At 44.1% G+C, this 24,088-nt stretch overlaps 1 pseudogene; it reads right to left on the reverse strand.

Annotated features, from left to right (window-relative positions):
* Positions 1-1,880: 1,880 nt before the first annotated feature.
* On the reverse strand, positions 1,881-13,387 carry LOC147439111 (L-galactose dehydrogenase-like; annotated as a pseudogene).
* Between the last annotated feature and the right edge of the window lie 10,701 nt (positions 13,388-24,088).

Genomic DNA, 24,088 nt, shown 5'->3' on the forward strand with positions numbered 1-24,088 from the left:
TCTCTGCATCTCTACAAACTGCTACTGCAGCATAGCAACGAGAGATGTTTCAAAGGCAAATGGCGGAAAAGAAGAACTCTCGAGACGAAGCCTATGCGTGTGTGTGGAATCAGGAGGAGAAAGAGGCCCTCCTCCATTAGTTGATGTGTGCTCACAGCGCCATTCTCGTGCGGAGAAGCGTCATGTGACGCCATGGCGCTTGGATGTGCGGGTAAATACGGGAGTATGCCGTAGAGACTCGCTTGGGGAACAGCGCCCAAGACATAAAGCAAATAAGTAAAATGGCACTAGCAAAAGAGAGAGAGGGAGCACAAGACCTTTGTGCGAGAGAGAGAGAGAGAGAGAGAGAGAGAGAGAGAGAGAGAGAGAGAGAGAAAAGAAAGAAAGAAAGAAAGATTTTTAACGTCTATGTCAGGCCGAAATCGGCCTATGAGACAAATCAAATGTACATGGTGTGTATGTCATCCGTCTATCGGAAAGACAAATGAAACAAAACTGATACAAAACTGAACTGAATGTAGGTAGTGGGGTATCTGAGGAGGGATGGAGCTCTATCTATAGGGGTATATGCATGTCTATATGCTCAAGGTAGTACAATCATGAGAATGCATCAAGCTATCTAGCTCCATCCTGTACTAATGGGGGATGTAAGATGTGGTACATGGGCGGGTCTGGTGCCAAGGCTGCCCGGATGAAAGCTGTCGGGTCGGCCCTCATCTGGGCCACTCGCTCCTCAGTGGCACGGCGCTCCCGGGCTCGGATCTCCTCGATCTGTCGGTGGTGGGAGCTCGCGCCCCTGTAGCCTGTGACTCGTGGTCGTCGTCTAGCTCGGCTCACCTCCACCTGTGGGAGTGTCACTCCCCTCTGAGTGTCTGGTGGGGGAGGGGCGGTAATCCTCTGAGAGAGAGAGAGAGAGAGAGAGAGAGAGAGAGAGCGATGATAATGAAGTAAACGCTCCTGCTCTACGGCGCATTAAATAGGAGAGGCGGGAAGGACTAACCACCCTACAGGGCTAACTGCCTCAAGCGGGGAACCTTCCCGAGTATTTACTCTGCATTTTACTCATTTCATGAATAATTTTCAGGTTTCTCACTTTGTCCGGCCTTTTAAGTGACTTGATTTTTAAAAAAGGGACAGTTTGTACCTATTTAAAATAGGGCTGGTCACTTGAAAGAGTGGGCGGCCACTTTGGTAAGGAAGGGTAAAGAAAAACCCTTAATGCTCCTAAACTAACGAGCGCCGACTGAGAACTTTGCGGCCCTCGCATAACCAACCCTCTTGTGCCAACGCAGACTTGCCGCCGCAAGTGTAACCACCCATGTAGCTGCTTTCGCGTTGCCTTGCATGGCCGCCGTCGTGTCGCCCCTACTCTCCGCCCTCGAGCTGCACACCTGGCTGAGCTGACCGTTTGCGTGCCTGGCCGCCTTCGTGCGTGCTGACGTGGCATGTACAGCCAGCGGCCCAGCAGGCTACATACAGCAGTGCAGCCAACGGCTCTGCACACCACTGCACGTCTTGGGTTTTCGTCATTGACCTCATAGGGTGAGGAATAATGCCTATGAGACACAATGGTCGGAACACCATGATGCATGGAAGCTGAACTACCATGATGCACAAATGTAACATACTTTTTCCATCTCCGTTTCCTGGAAATGATATACTCCATGAGCAATAAAATTCTCTTACCGAGACGCGTTTACAGAAGGTGCTATCAAGTCCTTGGAGTGGCAGCTCCCGAGGACACCCTCAAACATACTCGGTTACGGAGAGATCAAAAGACACACCAAGCATCCATGTGACTGCCCCAGCAATCAGCATCCCCACGCACGAGAATCTGTGAAAAAAATTCACCAGATTCCCACCACCGGCTAGCATGTGCCCCCCCTTGCCCTCCTCTCTCGCTAGTAGTGTCCCATACCACCCTATAGGAGAGTTGAGAGAACCTGTCAAGCTGGGCCATCACAGTCCAATGAGCTCTAGTGGTTTTGTGCACGTCTCCATGTCGTGCATACGAGCAGGAAGAAGCTCTGCTACCAATGTTAGTCTCTCGCCGGATCCATCTTGCACACATGACATGACACAAGCCAAACTCACAACTAGACACACGTAATGAGAGGACATCAGGCTCACCTCCCAGCCATAGAGCCAATACGGGCTCACCCTCGATCCTGCAGCCAGCGGGCTACCACAAGAGCCGGTGTCCCATACCACCAAGCCCACACCAGTACAGGTGTACGGGCAAAGCTGCCAAGGGCCAAGAGTCCAAGTGTGGTGATCACACAAGATGTCTCACAAATGAGACCCAAGTCCTATTTATAGGACTTCATAACCTAAGGGCCAGGTTCACACTGGAAGGACATACTGCAAGCTCCCATCCTGATGTTTGGGGACGAAACACTCAGCTACCTAAAGTGAAGCAATAGGAGAAACACAAGGCCCCACACGTGGCCTATACTCTGAAAGGATCCCTAAAAACTCTCTATAGCTCAAGACCCTCTACCAAGCCACTCAGATATACACCTTCATAGGTCAGAATAGTCTGAATTTACGAATTATAAGAGAGGCTAAAACACCCGCAAAAACACAAGGCACACAAGAAAACCGGAAAAGAAGAAAAACCAAATCACCTTATTTGCTTCTACACAAAAAAGAAAAGAAACAATTATTTACCATCTAGTAACAGCACCCTCTTGAAAAATCCTTACAAGAAAGTAGAGATTGATCAACGCCTAAATGTAATCCTACAAAGCCTATAAAGTCCAATCGAAGTATCTGCAACAACTAATGTTCTTGAAGAGCAATACTAAATAGTAGAAAGTTGAGTGCTCCGAAGCGACACAGAAGAGAATAGATACCAAGACCTTTGGTGTCATCCGAAGGTCTGACAATATCATTCATGAGGAAATAATCTCAGCACACTTACTCCAATCTTAGAACAGACGTCTGGTAGTGGGTTATACCCTGCCTAAGAAGGCAGACCACTCCTGTGCTTCCACTGAAGTCAAATCCTATAGCATCTGTCGGAACCAGATAGGGTATGCTAACTGCTGTGACCCCACGAATCTGCTCAGAAAAATCTTTCCATTCCAAAGTGGTAAACGATCTTGCCATCCCGCTCTCTCCAAGTTATTGATGCAACTTAAAAGGTGCACGTAAGTGGTGTGAGACAGGTCTTTCTCATATTTATCACTGCCTGTGAAATTGGTATTAGAACCAGCTATCTTATCACTCACAGATTTCTCTTGGGTTGTGTGTATGCTCTCAAAACTCAATGGTACCCCACAATGACTTCTTTTAACTCAAGGAGACAAGTTTACCACTTTCATTAACTTGAGTCCAGAGAAATCAAGCATTGTTGACGTAAGGTCGAAATCATGGTGCCCCTGCAACATGGGTAGAGAGTTCTTTGGAGTAGGGCTGAGGCCACCTTGACATTTTGGGGAACCATTGCATGGCTAAAACCCGTAGCTTTCTGAATGCTCCTCCAAAGACCGTACCACAAATGTCCCAGTTTCTCAGCTCTCAGCCCCTTCCTTTGTCTTCCAGCAAAGTGAATTATTTAATGAGATTACACAATGGCTGATGTGACAAGTTTCACCATTTCAGGGAGTGCTGTTGGAGTAGGGGTGAATCGTGCAGCTTCACATTCTCAGTGGCTTGAAAAGGAGGCACACCATCCTTACAACCATCTCAACATCCCAGGTACCACTTTACCCATGAGACTCTCGCAATTTATGTCAATACAATTTGTGATGACTTTCTTTTCAACCAATGGGTGAAGCAGACTATTACATGCTTTGGCAACAGTTGGCAATTGAGAGTTGTCACATAAAACAAGTAGTACCAAATTATTTGTAAGCAAAAATTGTTAAACCGTTTTTTCTCTCACCTGATTCATAACAAATGGTGTAGAGAGGCAGTGAACACCTCCTACAAATTCTTCCCACTGAAAAAGTCCAGCTTTGACATACTTATCTTCAATGTATGTGCGAGGATCGACGCTCTCTCTATAATCAAATGATAGAAACCCTCCCTTGGTGCAAACAACTATTTCGTTTCTCTTTATGATACCTTGATCAATAGCTTTTGCAATGCTTCGACCCACTGCTCGCTCACTATGCATACTACGATAATTACTTGCTCTGCAAAATCACAGATATACAGCAAAGTGAGCCAATCTGCTGAATAACTTAGCCACTTGGATAACAAGATAACTTACGTGTCTATAAAATTGATGCCAAGGTTAAATCCCCTTGTTATAGTTTTAATGTAATCTATGTCTACTTCTTCAGTCTCACTGCCCCGAATGTTCCAATGCCAAGAGATGAAACAACTAGATCGCCAAGCTGCCCACCAGCTCTCAGCTGTCTAAAATGACCAGGCCCTACAAAAAATCAGAAAAACATAGTGAAGCACATTACTGCACACCTGATCCAGTCATACTATTTAACATTAATATGTGACTTCAAATTGCTATAGGGGAAGACAGTACTGCATACAAAAAGAAAGGATCTGAAGGCACCACTTTGAGTCTATCCCAATGCTCAGCATTTATGCTACAATTTGACACAATTCTGGGTTCATTCCTTAATTTCATATCATAGCAACAATTGAAACGCTATACAGTATCAACCCGGTAATATGCTGAGTATTCACTTTCCACGCAGACCTTCAGAAATAACTCAAGCTCCTCCCCACACCCTCACCCCCCCTCCCTTTGCCTCCCCTTTCAAAAGGGTGGTGCATCCATCCCTCAATCATAAACACGCTAAAAGACTCGTGAGAAATATCAGGCACTCAAGCCCTCCTTGAACATCGGAAACAAAGCAGTAACTAAACTAATTCCATACTATTAACACATTGGACAATGAATAAAATAGTCACAATGGAGCTAGGCGCATGCAGAAGTATTAAAGAACAAGCCAATAGCATACCTCCATATACAATGCACCAATCATAAATTGAGAAGGTGTAACACGCTTGGACACTCCAAGCAAGAAATCAATAGCAACACATTCAACAGAAACTTCAAAATCACTGAACTTTAAGAGAGAGAGAGAGAGAGAGAGAGACCGGCGGAGTTCCGTGCCCAGTGGAATAGGCCCCAAAGTCTAGCGTCCCTTTCGGTATTTCTTTATCATTAATCATTGCAAAGTACAACTCTCGAGGAACCTCTACTCTCAGACTCTGCGTCCAGATGCTCTGCAAAGTGAGGCTCCAAGGGCTCTTATAAACAGTATAAGGGATGCCAAAAGCAAAGTCTCAAAGGCAGTTCAAAAGCGTCAAGTCCCAATAGCATCTGGCCCAAAAACAGCCAGCGCGTTTAGTTGCCACGTCATGATGTCAACGCAAATTGTGGACATCCGTACAGCCTGCCACATCAGCGCAATTTGTGGAGATCTGCCACGTCAATAGTTGCACGCAATTTCTTTAATCTCTTTATGTCCCCATGGGCCCCATCGGACGAAACCCCCATAAGTTGGGATAACTTATAAAATAGTAATTTTATCCATCATATCCATCAATTGGACATGCCACGTCATCATTTTGTGACATACCCCCTCTAGAAAGAATTGTAATTGCCCTCAATTACGCCTGCAAAATCAAACATAAGCGAGAAACCAATTCAATAGACACCGACTCTAAGTACCGACGCACTAGACGACACAAATCCAACACTTACACAAAGACGACAGTCACTGAAGATTCAAATCACATTCAAATCAAATCACATAAAGTACATCGAGATATCGGACCATGATGTATCGGCAACGTGTTTAGCGATAGCATCTAGATCTATCCCAGATCTCACGAATGTCTGAATTGACTAATTCTTATTGCTATCACGTCCATCTCATCTAGAATCTCAAGACCCAAATGCTGCAGTCATTTCGTCTTTCAAACATGCACTCAAACACGACTCACATGAAAGAGCACAAGTAAATCAAATTCATTTCGGGGATTTACATGTCGAAGTACTTCTTTCATAAAGTCATCCAAAAGAATACTGTAAGTCCACCAGTATCCCTGAAATCCAAAGAAAAATCAGACTTTATTCCATCTGGGTAACCTGTGACAAAGAAGTAGAGTGACTGTTGCTAGATTGGCTTTATCTCACAAAAAAATAATTCTATATGAATTATTGGAATTTTAAGTGAGAGGGTTTTTCTCACTGAAGACATCCGAGTACAGATATTTCTAGTGTGTCATTCAGAGTGATGACGAGAGCACTGTAAAAGGGAATATTTGTAAGGCCACCAGGAATGGGTACTTCAGATGCGTCACATCGGATGGGTGACGGGGAGCATCGGGAAGAAGCATTCGACCATCCGGGAGCAGACATCTCTGATACGTCATAGGATGATTGACATAGAGCATCGCAAAGGAGATTGTACTGTAAGTTCAATAGGAAAGGACGCATCACAAGGTGGGTGACAAGTGCATCGGAAAGGGAATATCCATAGTCAGGAGGAAATTCTGAACTGGGTTAGATTTAAGCACAAGGATGAACAAGCACTTGAACGAAGATGGGTTCATAGGAAACTTTGAGGGAAAACGGGTGCTTTCTAAGAAAGCAGGTTGCTTTTTGGGAAAGCACATGCTTTCCTGCGAGGGAGTCTATGTCTGCATTGCAACTGTGCATGAGATTGCATCCACGGACGCCTAGGAAGTGCTATGTAAGCATTTTTTTTAACTTATAAGGTTTTATTGGTTTTTGGGCAGGTTCAGAAAATTCTTAAATAGACCCGTCGCCCACTTGATAAGTGGGCAGCCACCCTTAAAATAAATCACAAAAAAACCCAGCGCTGCCTTTCAGCAGCAGCGTACGATCTCTCTCTCTTTCTGGCGCAGCCCAAGTGATCTCTCTCTCCATCTCTTTGGCGCCCCGCTCCCTCCCCTATTCGTGCCAGGCGAGGTCGCCCCTATTCTTACCGGCTGCCAGGAGCACAAAAGCAGCCTCTCTCTCTCACACCGGGGGAAGAAAGCCAGCGCTAGCAAGGAGGATGGGCTGCTGCAGATCTCAGCAGTGGAGATGACGCCGCCGGTGAGTCCTATGGCTGCCCCAAGTGTACCAGATGTGGCCAGGACCCAATGCGCGAGTTCCCTCGCGAAGAAGTGCCTACGGAGCGTGTTTCCATCGCGACAAGCTGCTGCTTCTCTCTGTTTTCAGCCCATAAACTACGAGGACGGGGCTGATTTATGAGAAGGAACCCGAGAGCGCATTTCTTCTGTGTGTAGGATTGGAAGAGACACTTCCTCTGTGAGAACTCTCTCGGGGAATTGTTTTTCAAGAACCGAATTGCGTTTCAAGCGCCAAAGCTTTGAAGGTAATGTTTTTCTTGTTATGATCACTGAGTATTTGTTTGCAGGTGTACTTCCTCTTCGTGAGGGAGTAGGAGCAGAGGAAGGCATAAGCCTCTGCAGGAGAAAAGCGTTCTGAGGAGCTAGAGCCAGATCAGCCCAAGGGTTTTGTACCCGAGATTGGGAAGTAAATTCACGAATCTGATATTGATAGACTCTCGAGTTGGGATTAGGAACTTGAGACTCCCAAGGAGGACTTCGTGTCCAAGAAAGCAGAGTTGTTCTGCAGGAAGAAGACTCTGGAAGTAGAGTCAGAAAAAAGTTGCAAGGATGCCATGCCTTGAGTCTGGAAGGTGAAATCCCGAGGCTAGAACTTAGATTCTCGAGGACTCAGAATAAGGAACGGAAGTTCCTAGGAATAGGGCTTTGCCTTGAGGATGGAAGATGAGGCTTCCGGGAACCATAAGGTCTTATTCTAGAACGAACGTGGTAATACGTTCGGTTGAAGTGCTTGTATAGACTTCTCCTCAGTAATAAAGATACTACGAGGGGGGTCTAGTCCCTGGTACCGTGTCGATCTCTCACTCTCTATCTCTCTCGCTCTCTCTATTTCTTTCTATATCCTCCGGCTTCAGTATTAAGTGATAAATTTCATTTATTTGAGAATACTTTATATTGTTATGCGCTCCCGTCTGTGACAGTGACTCTCCTCTTGTGCACTCCCGTCTGCACCAAATTCAACCCTGCTGATCTCCGAGATTTCTTGGAATAGTCAAAGCTAGACCAAAAGCCTCAAGGTAAAGTTCCAGTATCCGAGGAGTATCTGCTAGGTCCTCCTCCTCCATCCACTTTGCATCCAATGCCGAATACTTCTTGACTAAGAACCGCCGTTCACTTTACCTTGCTCTTTCCTTTCCTGGTAAGCTAGTATCTGTTCCAGAACGAGAATCTCCTCACTCTGTTCCACTTCAGGTTGCTCCTCAGGCTCCCTGTCAATTGGCACCTCCCCCTTGAAAGGTTTCAATAGACTCTGTCACAAGACGGGCACCACGTGCCAAACAGAAAAGAACAGATTGAACAGACTTTTAGCACTTCAATAACAACTGAACTGAAAGAGAGAGACGACACGTGACACGGAGTGGCAAAATGCCACCCCAGAAAGTATTGGCCCCAAACCTTGATGCCCCTTTCAATATTTCTTTATTTTGCATCAACAAAGTACAAGCCAGTACTCCATCCTCTGCACCTTCGTCCAGAAGCATGCCAGAGAATCAGCCCTAGCCTCATATTTAAAGGCCCTTGGCCATTAAAAGCAATTTACATGAAAAGCCTTCAAAGTCAAAAGCATCTCGTCCAAAAGCAGATGCCCAAAAACTGTCAGCGTGATTTACGAAAATCCGTACAATTGCCACGTCAATAGTGCAAATGTCACGTGACACATCCCAACCCTATGTGTCCGTGGACAAGCTACACAACAGCAGGGTTCACTCAAGTCAAGTCAAGTCTAGATTAGCACTGATCTGGCACTTTTGTGAGTCTATTCGTAGACCGTGCATGCCCAGTCACTTAGCATAGATGCATATCCTCCGGTTGCACACAGCATGATCATCGGAATTCCCATCAGAATCCATTAGCATCAGTTAGGGAAATTTTTCAGTGCATTTAGCCTATTTTCCTATTTATTGGTTATTTTCACTTATTATTTTTAAGTGACTTTCCAACAAAAGTAGGTAGGGCAATTTTGCTAAGTTAATATATAAGCAAACCCAAGTTAGCACTTTCTGGCAGAAGAGGCAGCAGGAGCTTCCCGCTCAACAGGTCACTTCTCAGCAGTACCCCCCAGAGCCTAGCGTTTTGGATAAAGAACTCCGTCGGTGTTTCCTCTTGCAGTTACCGCGGCAACACAAGATTCCCAGCATTCCTCCCAAGCAATCATCGCCATCATCACTCCCATCTTGGCGTTTTTCCCACGACTCCCAACCTCGGCCTGGGCGTTTTTACTAACGCCAGACATTGCTGCTCTTCCCAGCGTTTTCAGCCGAGCACTAACGCTAGCAAAACTCAGCCTTGGCAGCGTTTTTTGCAGCAAGTACAATCAGCCTAAAACGCAGCTTTATGGAGCAAGAACATCAGCGATTTCACCTTCAGCAAAGACCCCGGCAAAGCCCCAATTTTCAGCCATAAAAACGCAGCCAAAACAGTCATTTTCAGACACCGAAACAGTCCCCGAATTCAGCGATTAGAAGATCACAGATTTCAGCCATCAAGTCGCCGTCGACGTCATCGTCGTCATCATCGGCATAGTCCCATTGCATCGGTCCATTGCATCTGCATTGTACGCATTTGTGCAATCAAGTAGACCAATCTCACCGACGAGAGTGGGGCCTTCGGAGGAGGGTTTTACAACCTCGTATCTCTTCTCTCTCCTTCTCTCAGTCTCATTCATTTGCACGCACAACATCCACTCACTTTGTTCGTGACCACAGCACTCTACAAGACGGAAAGCTCTCTCTTTCCCTAAAGAACTAAAAGGAACCTTGAACGATAAAGATCACTAATCTTGAGAAAATACAACATTCATTCCGCTACACCTAACAGCAAATCAAGGAAATCTGTACAGTCTGCCACGTCAATAGTCAACGTGAAACGCGCGATTCCGTACAATCTACCACGTCAGCAATCAACGTGAAACATGGGATCCGGTCCAGTCTACCACGTCAACAGTCATCATGAAACGCAAGATTCTGTACAGGCTACCACGTCAGCAATTAGCGCAAAATCCAAGCAGTCTGTATAGCTGCCACGTCATCAGTTTCTGCTACTTCTGCTTCTTAGAGTTTAGGTCCCTCGGCCGGTGACATACACAGTGGCTCCGTTATTCAGTGGGTCAACACGTCAGCAGTTTGTGACAGACTCTCTTCTTAAAAGAGAGTAATTGTCACAAGACTCGCACCACGTGCCAATAGAAAAGAACAGACTTTTAACACTTCAATAACAACTGAAATGAAAGAGAGAGACGACACGCAAAACGGAGTGGCGGAATTCCACCTCGGAGAGTATTGGCCCCAAACCCTGGCGCCCCTTTCGGTGTTTCTTTATATTGCATCAACACAATACAAGCCGGTACTCCAAACTCTACACCTTCTCCAAGAAGCATGCCAAAGAATGAGCCCTAACCTCATATTTAAAGGCCCTAGGCCTGAAAAGCAGTTATAGTGAAAAGACTTTAAAACTCTAAAGCTTCTGGTCCAAAAGCAAAGCAAAAAAGCTGCCAACGCAATTTACAAAAATCCGTAGAACCTGCCACGTCATCAACAAGCACAAAATGTGGAATTCCGTACAACCTACCATGTCATAATGTCAGCGCAATTTTAGGAAATCTGCCACGTCATCAATTTTGGCGTGTGTTCGGATACTGCTTTATTAATTTTTTTTGTCACTTGGGGCCCCATCGAATGGGGTCCCCGTAAGTTGGTAGGACTTCTTCTTCTGTTACTTGCTCTTCTTAGGGTTTAGGCCCCTCGGCTAGCTTTTGTAAGTTGACTCCATTCTTTAGGCTTTGACACGTCAACAGTCTGTTACATCTCCCCTTCTTGAAAGAGAGCAATCGTCCGCGATTACAGCATATCTGCAAAACAATTCAAGTTAGCTCAAAAAAAATTCCGAGGGACGATACGAGCGACAATCAGTTTGCTCTTTTTATTAGGGAGTTAGCTTCTCCTTTCTGCTCTTTTGATCAAGGAGTTCGCTTCTCCTTTTCGGTCGTTTTGATCAAGGAATTAGCTTCTCCTTTCGTCCAGATCGAAACTCTTGATATTCCGACGTAGTAAAATTAGCCATCAATAAAACAATGTTTCTCGTGAAAAGGGACGAGAATTTCCTCAAGAAAACAATGTTTTATTGAGAAAATTAAAGAAATGAAGAGAAGAAACATTGTTTTATTGAGAAAATTGAAGGAATGGAGAGAGAGAGAGAGAGAGAGAGAGAGAGAGAGAGAGAGAGAGAGAGAGAGAGGGGTTCGTTGTTTATCACTAGAAGGCTTGTCACTTGAGCTTGGGAACTTGGGCATGAAAGGTGGTACTTGAGTGTCACTTGCGCTTGGGGTGCTTGGGCTTGAGACAGAAAGGGAGCTTGAGCCTTGAACTTGCAAGGTGACCATCATTTCAAACTTGGGCTTGCTTTGAGCGTGAATCTTGAGAGCTTGAGGCTTGTGAAGGGCAAGAGACTGCTTCTAAGGCCCCAAAATAAATTGCCTTTAGCCAATTTTTCTCAAAGATTAGGCTGTTGGCACATCTCCTAGCCGTCCCCCATTTTTGGGACGCCAACCCCAAGACGCCCATTACGACCACCCCATTGTCTGGACCATCCCCTCCTTGTGACCCTGCTGTGTGCAGCCAGCCACCCAATGGACCTTGCATGTCCCTTCCCGCTCTAGAAACAGAAAGGCTGCTTTTAATCCCTCCACCAATCCATTCTATCCCCTTTGTAGCTTTCCATGGGCATGAAATAAAAACATTATTACGCAACACTACTCACATGGTAAATGTAGAAAAGGCAAAGCATCAGTCTATACAAAAAGCCATATCCATGAGAAAAACGCTTTGATGTTGCCCAAAGCTGACAGCTGAGGTCCCCTCATGGAGCGTGCTATAATCATGGGTGTTAAGAGCTCAAATGAGGAATAAGCAAATAGCTACAATAGTCATGAGAATGCAAGATAACCTATTACAAAAATCACAAAACTATCAGAGCTTCGACAAATAAATCCATTTGCTGATATCTGCAGAGGCACAGAAACTTCCCTGGTCATAAATGCAGGCAGCTGACAGTGAGTAGAGAATAACTTACAATGTTCCTCAATCCTAATAAAATCCACTTAGTTTTTTCCTCTACGCATTACACTCAGCTTGTAGGGGAAGACACGTCGTAATGTAAGCCTCCTCTTATCATCTTGTAAAGACAACTGCAGCCAGATGCTAAAGGGCTTCCAATTGAGAGATACCCGCAACTGTGCAACCCCTTGCGCCAACATCATCTCTCACTCATATAAAACATCTATGATCATATATACACCCTGCAGGTGTAACCCCTTTTGTCTTGATGAACATGGGCCTAGACCATATAGCGCCCACATACTATTACAAGAATCACATTTGCCAACATAGTGAGCAATTACAATAGACTCGTAACAAGTTGACCCAAACAACAGGCAACAACACCACTATTACATGAATCACATTTTCCAACATAGTGAGCATTTACAGTAGACTTCGTAACAAGTTGAGCCAAATAACAGGTAACAACACCACTATTACAAGAATCACATTTGCCTACATAGTGAGCATTCACAGTAGACTTCATAACAAGTTGACCCAAACAACAGGCAACAACACCACTAAAATTTTAAGAGGTTCTGTGAGGCACTCCTGTTAGCTTTCTAAAAGCTCTGCAAACACTCATTGCCCCGTTCCAAAGCCCAGGGGGTTTAATAAAAGTGTTATTAAACACAAATTCTTGCTAGCATAGAATCCTGCAGTTTGGTCGGACATCAGATGTCCTGCAATGCAGAAAATTTCATCTGAGAGTAAAGATGCTAGCTCCTTAGAGCCCCCACAGGCGAGCTTTGGCCCCCACCTCCAACCCTTGACCCATTCCTACCTCGAAGAAGTAATGCAATTGCACTCAGTTCCTGACCTCTGAGTGGGCCCATTTTAGTTAGACCCTGTGTGTTGGCCTTCTAAAAGACTCTATCATTGGCAATCATGTACAAGGCCAAAGTTTGAACGTATGAAATGGGAAGTATACCTGCAGCAGAGCCGATTCGCTGGGCGTATTGGGCGGTTCCAGAACTGTCAGCATGGCCGGCTATGAGGTTTGCGGCAATGTCTGGGACGGGCTGTGCGGCATCGGATTCTGCAGCGGGAGTGGCGGCCGAGCACAGGCCACGCAAGAAAAGAGGATATCCGTTGTCTTGAGAACTTTGAAAGGCCGCTGACGAGCAAAAAGAACGATGCGCTCGCAGAAGCAGAGCTCTCGCCATAGACATTCCCCTCCCCCCTCGCCTAAACCCCTACCAAAACCTTTCCTGTACACGTCATTAAGTGGGTGCTGTAGACGGTGCAAGTTCAAATCTTATCGACCCTCACGGGGTCAGCCACGAGGGATCTAGGGTCCAAATTCAAGCGCGTGGAACGACCTTGATCGCAGTCGTCCGATCGTGCGGTGAACTAGAGGGTGAACTCGAGGCAAAAATGGCACCCCAAGTTCACCCGCCTCGCAGGGTGTGGGTCGAACCCAAGACCTCCCAGGTGCCACACGAATGCCCTACCATCACTCTAGCGTGTGCCGTTGTCCCATGTTGGCATGGCACATGATCACACCCTAGTTTACCCGCCCCTAGTTCACCCCTAGTTCACTGCATGATAAGACGCTTGAGATTAAAGCCGCCTCGGCCCCCCCCCCCCCCCCCCCCCCCCCCCCCCAATTTGGGCCCTAGATCCCCTATGAACCATATGGCCATGCCATATAGTGACGAGGGTCCATCCCCTTTAATAATTAAGCGATTGTTTGGAGCAATAAAAACCCCTTTACAAATTAAGTGATTGTTTAGAGGAATAAAACAAAAAAGAATAGTCCCCTTCACGTTTCACAAAAATCAAGCAGCTTGTTTTTTGAACCCCACGGTAGAAGGAACTAAGTGAACACAAGATGGGAGTCCTCATGCTTGATATTTTAAAGGCAACCTTAAAGTTTACTACCATTATTGCTCCAATGTTAGTCAAGAAAAATTTGTTACTAAGTATCATATACGAATCACTCAACAAATGTGGCCTACAGAACGTAAATATTGAAAACATGTAGTTCAAGCAATCACAATGTGAAAAGGTTTTAAGAGGATGACACCTATCAAAATTGGGATGGTAGTGGGGAGAAATGGAGATTCTCAAATAGTGGTAGAAAGCAATGATACGATCGATTTGCAGTTATAAGAGGTCACATTGTTGGAGTTAGTCTTGTGGGAAATGGTTGATCATAGGAAGGAGGCAAAGGAAAAAACCTCCCTTCTTCTACCCTTTGCTCACACACATCCATTATGCCTCTCAAACTTAATACGAGACTTCCAACAATGCACTCATACAACAATCCTCTCATTGCCTCCTAATGAACTAAAATAAAAGAGTTGGGCTGGGTATCGAAGTCCTTCTCAATTTGAACATCTTTACCCTTATCCATCTGTGCTAACTCCATTTGGTTTTTGTTTTGATTGTCCTAGGCATTTGAGTCTAATCAAGTTGGTCTTCTTAGTTGTCTGTAGTTTGTTATTACTGCTCCTTGGTTGATCTGGGGTTTGCTCTGTATGACCACAGTTGCCCTTTTTTTATCAGGAGAATCATTATCGTCATCGTCGTCATTTGTTGGAATTAGGGTTGCAAGGAAACGCACACAGCTTGGAGAAGACGAAGGAAGCTCAATGCACACAACAAAGAGTGTATTACTTAGTGTGCAATGGAAAGATAGATAGCCCTAGAATGAATGGGCGTATATACAATGCATGGGGGAAAAAACCTTCTAAAGAGGAAAAAAATGTCACGGCAGTCCTAGTGTTTTCACACACATCACTACCACATGTATATGGTAACAAATCCCCCTTGGGGTGATGCGGTGAACGAGAGCTGGCACATGAGTAAAGGGAAGTGCCATGCAGTGAGGGCATGATCAGTCCACAAAGGGGAGTAAGCGCAAAGCTTTGTGGAAAGCTTCAAACTTCTCACAAGACAATGCCTTTGTGAAAATATATGCAAGGTTGTCATATGTTGGCACATAAGCCAAGCTAATCTCTCCTACTGAGAGCCTCTCCCTCACATAGTGGTAATGCACCTCAATGTGCTTTGTGCAAGCATGAAAAACTGGGTTCCTCGCAACTGGCAATGCGCTCTGATTGTCAGTGTAGATAGTGTTGGCAGTGTCCTGTCCAACACCCAAATCAGTCATAAGGCGTCTGAGCCATACACACTCAACCGTAGCTGTGAAGACTGCCCTGTACTCAGCCTCACAACTCGAAGTGGCCACAGTAGGTTGCTTCTTGCTCAACCATGATATACATGAACTACCAAATATGAAACAAAAACCACTTGTGGACACTCTCGTGTCAAAACAACCAGCCCAATCTGAGTCCGAAAAAGCATGTAAGTATGGCAGCAATGATCCCCCCTTGGGATAAAACAAGCCAAGATGTAAAGTGCCACTAAGGTAGCGGAAAATCCTCTTGATAGCTTGCCAATGCTTAGACCCTGGGCTATGCATAAATCTGATGACCTCTGAGACTGCAGATTGAATATCCAGCCTCGTGTTGCATACGTAAATGAGGTAGCCAACAGCAGTTTGATAAAGAGTGACATCAGCAGGATCACTAGCATCATGTAGACTCAATTTCAAACCTGTTTCCATGGGAGTGGCAATAGGTTTGCAATCCTCAAGTCCAAACTTACATAGCAATGTGTCTATGTAACTTTTCTGACACAAGGCAATACCACCATCACACTGCTTAAATTGTATACCCAAGTAATGATGCAACAGCCCCAAATCTTTCATCTTGAAAGTAGCATTCAAATCAGCCTTAAATTCAGCAATATGTCTCTCATTTGGTCCAGTGATCAGCAGATCATCGACATAAAGACCCACAATGAGAAGTACATCACCCTCACGCTTTACATACAATGTGCTTTTTGTTGGACTGTTATTACGAAAGCCTCGTTTGACCAAATGAGTGTCAGCTTTCTCATACCAAGCACGAGGAGATTGCTTCAACCCATACAAAGCCTTCTTACATATGCACACTTTGTCCTCTTGTCCTTTTATGACAAAACCGTGAGGCTGCGTTACATAAACTTCCTCAAATATGTCACCATTCAAGAAAGCAGTAACAATGTCTGATTGATGTACATCCCAACCAAAATGAGCTGCCAATGCACATAGAAAACGCACAGTAGTCATACAACCAGTGGGAGCAAAGGTCTCTTCATAATCTGCCTTTTTGCTATGCATATCCCTTTGCAACAAGTCGAGCCTTATGGCGATCGATCTCACCATCCGGCTTGCGTTTCAACTTGTAAACCCACTTCGTACCAATGGCCTTTTTGCCAGGAGGCAAATCACATAAAGTCCATGTGTCATTTTCTATAAGTGCATCATATTCTGATTGCATGGCAGCCATCCAATTTTCTCAATTCTGTGCTTCATCCAAAGACAGAGGTTCCTCAACATCATGTAAGCTAGACACGGCCAAAGCATAACAATCTGATGCATAAGATGCATGGCGAGAGCCTGAACGATTACGACTAGACAAAGGTGCATCCAATTTACTATCACGCAAAGTGTGCACCAGCCATTTTGGCATACCTCTAGCCTGCTCATTTTCAGCCCTGTCCTCATCAAGTACATCTGCATCAGTAATAGGCTGATCTATAACATTTTCAGAAACCCCCATAATCTGTATATTTGCCTCATTGGAACTTACATTCGTATTTCCACCACTGAAAAGAGGCAACAAAGTGTCATAAATGTCCTGTGAGCTTACATTACTGTCTCTAGTACATGACAGCAAGGGTTGAACAGAATCTTTCACAAACACTACATCCCGTGAAACCAGAATACGTTTTGTTTGCGGATGATACAACCTATAACCTTTGCTTTCAGCACTATACCCAACAAAAATACATTTGACAGCCTTATCATCCAATTTTCTGCTCTGTGTTTGTGGCACCAAAGCATATGCCAAACAGCCAAAAACACACATGTGCTCAATAGAAGGCTTTCTATCATGCCATGCTTCATATGGAGTAATAGACTGCAAAGCTTTCGTAGGACACATGTTTAGTACATAAGTGGCACACATGATGGCCTCAAGCCAAAAAGAATGCGGCAAAGCTTGACTTTTGACCATACATCGTGCCATTTCTGTAAGTGACATGTTTTTCCTCTCAGCAACACCATTGTGTTGAGGTGTATAACGCACTATACATTGGTGTTTTATCCCAGGACTAGCTAGAAATGCATTGAATTCATGAGACATATACTCCCCCCCTCGATGGGAACTGAGGGTGCCATAGTAAATTTCGAGACATTTTCAGCCATAGCGAGAAATTGTTTGAAGCACATAAAAACTGCGGACTTTGCTTTAAGCGGAAATACCCATGCATGCCTGGAGTAATCATCAATGAAAGTCACGAAGTAAAGGTAATTGCCCAAGGATGGAGTTTGCATGGGCCCACAAACATCACTATGCACAAGCTGCAACCTGCATGTGGCACGAAGTGAACCATCCTTTGGAAACTTCGAACGCTGCATCTTACCCAAAATACAACCTTCACAAACATGTTTGACAGGTGCTTCTAGAGGCGGCAAAGAAGCAACCATATTTGCAGAAAACTGGCAAAATTCAGATGACCAAAACGTGCATGCCAAAGTTTTGCATCTAAAATAGCCCTTGAATCGGCAAGTGCATTTGCAAAATTTTGTCCACACTTGTCATACAAAGTGAGCTTATACAGCCCACGGCACAAAAGGCCAGATGCAACAATTCCATCACCAAAACTGAGATCATGAACTGTACATCTGTCATCCACAAATTTGACTACAAGTCCAAGTCTAGCAAGTGCGGATACAAACAAGAGATTCTTCTTGATCCCAGGTACATAAAGTGCATCAACAAGTGTGAAGGAATTGCCATTTGCAGCAGTAAGCACAATCCTTCCAACTCCCTGAACCGGATAAGAGGCATTGTTGGCACAAGTGACTGAATTCCCATGAGGGACAAACTCGAGAGAGGTGAACAATTCACGATGTGAGGTAATGTGCTTTGTAGCACCACTGTCGAAATACCACACATGTGAATCTGTAGCAACTGACAAGCATGCATCATGGACAGCAGGATTGTAAGCGCACTCTGCACTAAAAGCCCATTCTGCATCAACATTAGCATTACAGTCTCCTTTCACAAAAGACTCAACAATGGCTGCATTTGAAGTGGAACTAGCATTTGCAGTGGAACCACCCTCTTTCTTCTTAGCCTCTTTGGCCTTCAACTTAGGACATGACTTGATCAAGTGATCATTAGCTTTACAATAATGGCAACACATCCTCTTTTTGCCCTTATCACCAGAATTGCCAGACGAAGTGCTGCCAGCAGAAGCATTGGGAACAGAATTTTTGCCACTCGCAGAAGAACCATAAGAAGTGGCTGCATTGTTGTTACCACTGTATCTTTGAGAAGCAATAAAAGCCTGTTCAACTGCAGGCTATCTAGTCCTGTTTTTTCTAGAAAGTAACTCTTGCAACAGCAATGTGTATAATGCATCAAACTTGACAATTTCTAGATTTCCTTGGGTCATAAGTCTCCAAGTACTAGCAAAAGTCTAGTAAGAATCTAGTAAGGCATCAAGAACAGTCTGCACAAGGGAACTGTCTGAAATGACCACCTGTAGAAATAAGTTGCTCATTGATATCCTTGACACTAGCAAGGAAAGTGTCCATATCATCTTCCTCATGCATAATCTTCGACTCCAACTCTTTACGCAGCAAAGAAATTTTAGCCTCATTGCGACTTGCATAAAGACCAACCAAAATATCCCAAGCCTGTTTTGCAGATTTTGCTAAACGGATGTGAGGAACAATGGTGCGCTTCACAGACAACGCAATCACTGCATGAGCCTGCGCATCCTTTACATCCCAACGAGCTTGTTCTATCGTAGGCAAAACAACTCTAATAGCAGCAATCCTTGCAGCAAGACCTGCAACATCCTCAACATCGCCTCCATCCTCAGAACCAGGACGTACATCAATGCCCTGCACAATATTCTAGACGCCCTTTGACACAAGAACATGTTGCATCATGTAAGCCCACATAGGGTAATTGTCCCCATCCAACCTGTCCTCAGTAGCAAACATCTTGAACACATCTGTGTTGTTGTCAGCCATGGTAAATGTTGCACCTGATGTGAAAAATGTCCGAAAAGAGGAGAAACGCAGCGGGAACAACACGTGCTATATAGCACAAACCGTAGAAGACTATAAGGCACTTGTTATATAGAAAATGGCACTGACATAAATTCTGCACAAAATGACGAAATAGCATGTGCATACCTACTTGTAATGGAAACGGAGGCCGAAATGAGACCGAATAAAAAATCTGAGTAGACCGAGCTCTACGAGCTCACCCAAAATATTTGTTGAACAACGAACGCTCGCCAAAGCTCAGCAGGTGTGTGTTGGAGCAGCTAGCGACTAAGCCCGAGAGGATGCAACCTTCTCTGATACCAATTGTTGGAATTAGGGTTACAAGGAAACGCACACAGCTTGGAGAAGACGAAGGAAGCTCAAGGCACACAACAGAGAGTGTGTTACTCAATGTGCAATAGAAAGATCGATAGCCCTAGAGTGATGGGCGTATATACAATGCTCGGGGGAAAAAACCTCCTAAAGAGGGAAAAAATGCCCCGGTGGTCCTAGTGTGTTCACACACATCACTACCACATGTATATGGTAACAGTAATGATGCAACAGCCCCAAATCTTTCATCTTGAAAGTAGCATTCAAATCAACCTTAAATTCTGCAGTATGTGTCTCATTGGGACGAGTGATCAACAAATCATCCACATAAAGAACAACAATGAGAAGTACATCACCCTCACGCTTGACATACAATGTGCTTTTTGTTGGACTGTTACGAAAGCCTCGTTTGACCAAATGAGTGTCAGCTTTCTCATACCAAGCACGAGGAGATTGCTTCAACCCATATAAAGCCTTCTTACATCTGCACACTTTGTCCTCTTGTCCTTTCTTGACAAAACCGCGAGGTTGCGTTACATAAACTTCCTCAAATATGTCACCCTTCAAGAAAGCAGTAACAATGTCTGATTGATGTACATCCCAACCAAAATGAGCTACCAATGCACATAGAAAATGAGCAGTAGTCATACGACAAGTGGGAGAAAAAGTTTCTTCATAATTCATATCTTTTTGATGTGCGTAGCCTTTTGCAACAAGTCGAGCCTTATGGCGACCAATCTCACCATCCGGCTTGCGTTTCAACTATAAACCCACTTTGTACCAATGGCCTTTTTGCTAGGAGGCAAATCACATAAAGTCCATGCGTCATTTTGTATAAGTGCATCATATTCTGATTCCATGGCACGCATCCAATTTTCTGAATTCTGTGCTTCATCAAAAGACAGAGGTTCCTCAACATCATGTAGGCTAGACACAGCCAAAGCATAACAATCTGTCGATGCATAAGATGCATGGCGAGAACCTGAATGAGTACGACTAGACAAAGGTGCATCCAATTTACTGTCACGCAAAATATGCACTAGTCATTTTGGCATACCTCTAGCCTGCTCATTTTTAGCCCTTTCCTCACCAAGTACGTCATGTACATCTGCATCAGTAATAGGTTGATCTGTAACATTTTCAGAAACCTCCATAGGTTGTACATTTGCCTCATTGGAATTTACATTCATTTTCCACCACTGAAAAGAGGCAACAAAGTGTCATAAATGTCGCGTGAGCTTACATTATTGTCTCTAGTACATGAGAGCAAGGGTTGAACAGAATCTTCCACAAACACTACATCCCATGAAACCAAAATACACTTTGTTTGTGGATGATACAACCTATAACCTTTGCTTTCAGCATTATACCCAACAAAAATACATTTGACAGCCTTATCATCCAATTTTTTGCATTGTGTTTGTGGCACCAAAGCATATGCCAAACATCCAAAAACACGCATGTGCTCAATGGAAGGCTTTCTATCATGCCATGCTTCATATGGAGTAATAGACTGCAAAGCTTTCGTAGGGCACATGTTTAGTACATAAGTGGCACACATGATGGCCTCAAGCCAAAAAGAATGCGGCAAAGCTTGACTTTTGACCATACATCGTGCCATTCCGAAAAGTGACCTGTTTTTTCTCTCAGCAACACCATTGATTAATAATCAATGAAAGTCACGAAGTAAAGGTAATTTCCCAAGGACGGAGTTTGCATGGGCCCATAAACATCACTATGCACAATCTGCAACCTGCATGTGGCCCTAGCTGAACCATCCTTTGGAAACTTAGAATGCTGCATCTAACCCAAAATACAGCCTTCACAAACGTGTTTGATAGGTGCTTCAAGAGGCGGCAAAGAAGCAACCATATTAGATTTTTGCAAACGCAGCAAACTGGTAAAATTCAGATGCCCAAAACGTGCATGGCACAATTTTGCATCAGAAACAACCCTTGAATCTGCAATTGCATTTGCAAAATTTTGTCCACACTTTTCATACAAAGTGATCTTATACAGCCCACGACACAAAAGGCAAGATGCAACAGTTTCATCACACCAAAACTGAGATCATGAGATGTACATCTGTCATCCACAAATTTGACTACAAGTCCAAGTCTAGCAAGTGCAAATACAGACAGACAAAAGATTCTTCTTGATCCCAGGTACATAAAGTGCATCAACAAGTGTGTAAGAATTGCAGTAAGCACAATCTTTCCAACTCCCTGAATCCGATAAAAGGCATTGTTGGCACAAGTGACTGAATTCCCATGAGGGACAGACTCGAGAGAGGTGAACAATTCATGATGTGAGGTAACGTGCTTTGTAGCACCACTATCGAAATACCACACATGTGAATCTGTAGTAATTGGCATGCATGCATCATGGATAGCAGGATTGTAAGTGCACTTTGCACTAAAAGCCCATTCTGCATCAACATCAGCATCACAGTTTCCTTTCGCAAAAGACTCAAGAATGGCTACATTTGTAGTGGAGCCACTCTCTTTCTTCTTTGCCTCTTTGGCCTTCAACTTAGGACACTGCTTGATCAAGTGATCATTCATAATAATGGCAACGCATCTTCTTTTTTCCCTTATCACCAAAATTCTAGACGAATTGCTATATACAGAAGCATTAGGAACATGTGATTGTTTACTCATAGAAGAACCATAAGAAGTGGTTACATTGCTGTTAACACCCTTTCTTTGAGCAGCAATAAAAGTCTGTTCAACTGCACTTTGTCTAGTCCTGTTTTTTTTGGAAAGTGACTCTTCCAACAATAATGTGCATAATGCATCAAACTTGACAACTTCAGGATTTCCTTGGGTCATAAGTCTCCAATGACTAGCAAAAGTCTGGTAAGAATGTGGTAAGGCATCAAGAACAGTCTGCACAAGGGAACTCTCTGAAATGAGTTCACCTGTAGAAATAAGTTGCTCATTAATATCGTTGACACCAGCAAGGAAAGTGTCCATATCATCTTCCTCATGCATAATCTTTGACTCTAGCTCCTTACGCAGCAATGCAATTTTTGCCTCATTGTGGGCATAAAGACCAACTAGAATATCCCAAGCATGTTTTACAGACAATGCAATCAACGCATGAGCCTGCGCATCCTTTGCATCCCAACGAGCTTGTTCTACCGTAGTAGGAAAAACAACTCTAACAACAGCAATCCTTGTAGCAAGACCTGCAACATCCTCAACATCGCCTACATCCTTAGAACCACGACGTACATCAATGCCTTGCACAATATTCCATTCGCCCTTTGACACAAGAACATGTTACATCATGTAAGCCCACATAGGTTAATTGTCCCCATCCAATCCGTCCTCAGCCAGCAAACATCTTGAACACATCTCTGTTGTTGTCAACCATGGAAAATGACTGCACTTGATGTGAAAACTGCCCAAAATGAGGAGAAACTGAGTGAGACCAGCACGGGCTATGTAGCACAACCTGCAGGAGACTGTAGGGGACCTGTTATGCAGAAAATGGCACTGAGAAAATTTTTGCACAAAATGACAAAATAGCCTGTGCAGTATTGCCTGTAGTGCAAATGGAGGCCGAAATGAGCCCGAATAAAAAATCTGAGCAAACTCATCTCTATGAGCTTACCCAAAAAAAAATTAGACCAAGGAATGCTCGCCAAATCTCAACAGGCGTGCGTTGGAGCTGCTGGTGACTAAGCCCAAGAGGATGCAACCTTCTTTGATACCAATTGTTGGAATTAGGGTTGCAAGGAAACGCACATAGCTTGGAGAAGACGAAGGAAGCTCAAGGCACACAACAGAGAGTGTATTACTTAGTGTGCAATGGAAAGATAGATAGCCCTAGAATGAATGGGTGTATATACAATGCACGGGGGAAAAAACCTCCTAAAGAGGGAAAAACTGCCCCCGCGGTCCTAGTGTGTTCACACACATCAGTACCACATGTATATGGTAACATCATCATCATCGTCCTTCTTTGGGAATAAATGTGGGTCTGGATTTTTGGTGTAATCCTCTCTCTCATCTTCATCTTCCATGTCAACTTCATCCTCTTCTTCTTAATCATATTTACCTTCTTTTTCATTTGACGCATTGTTAGCATCTTGACCTATTTGGAGGGGCTGAATGATCAACTGATTGGTGAGTGTAATAGTGTACTCTGAAGTAGCAGCATTCAGATTATCCTTCATGCTAGCAACAAGTTGTTGTTAATCCTCAAAGTTCAAGGTCAAGTTACCCTTTGAATTAGTGAATGATAGATATATTTATCAATTATGTGTTTTCTCATCACATTGTTGGTAGCTCTTAAACTATCAATGATGGCTTGTTTCTAACTCAGAAGTGACTCAGATTCTTCACTTTCATGTTGGATCTCTTTTGGCAAACTTTTGTTCTGCGCTACCAGTCTAGAGTTCTTAGTCTCCAATTCTACAGATTCTTATTGCATCTCCTTAATTATTTTATTG

This window comes from Adiantum capillus-veneris, chromosome 16, assembly GCF_014529385.1.
Source record: "Adiantum capillus-veneris isolate H3 chromosome 16, ASM1452938v2, whole genome shotgun sequence".
In the NCBI taxonomy this organism is placed as follows: domain Eukaryota; kingdom Viridiplantae; phylum Streptophyta; class Polypodiopsida; order Polypodiales; family Pteridaceae; genus Adiantum; species Adiantum capillus-veneris.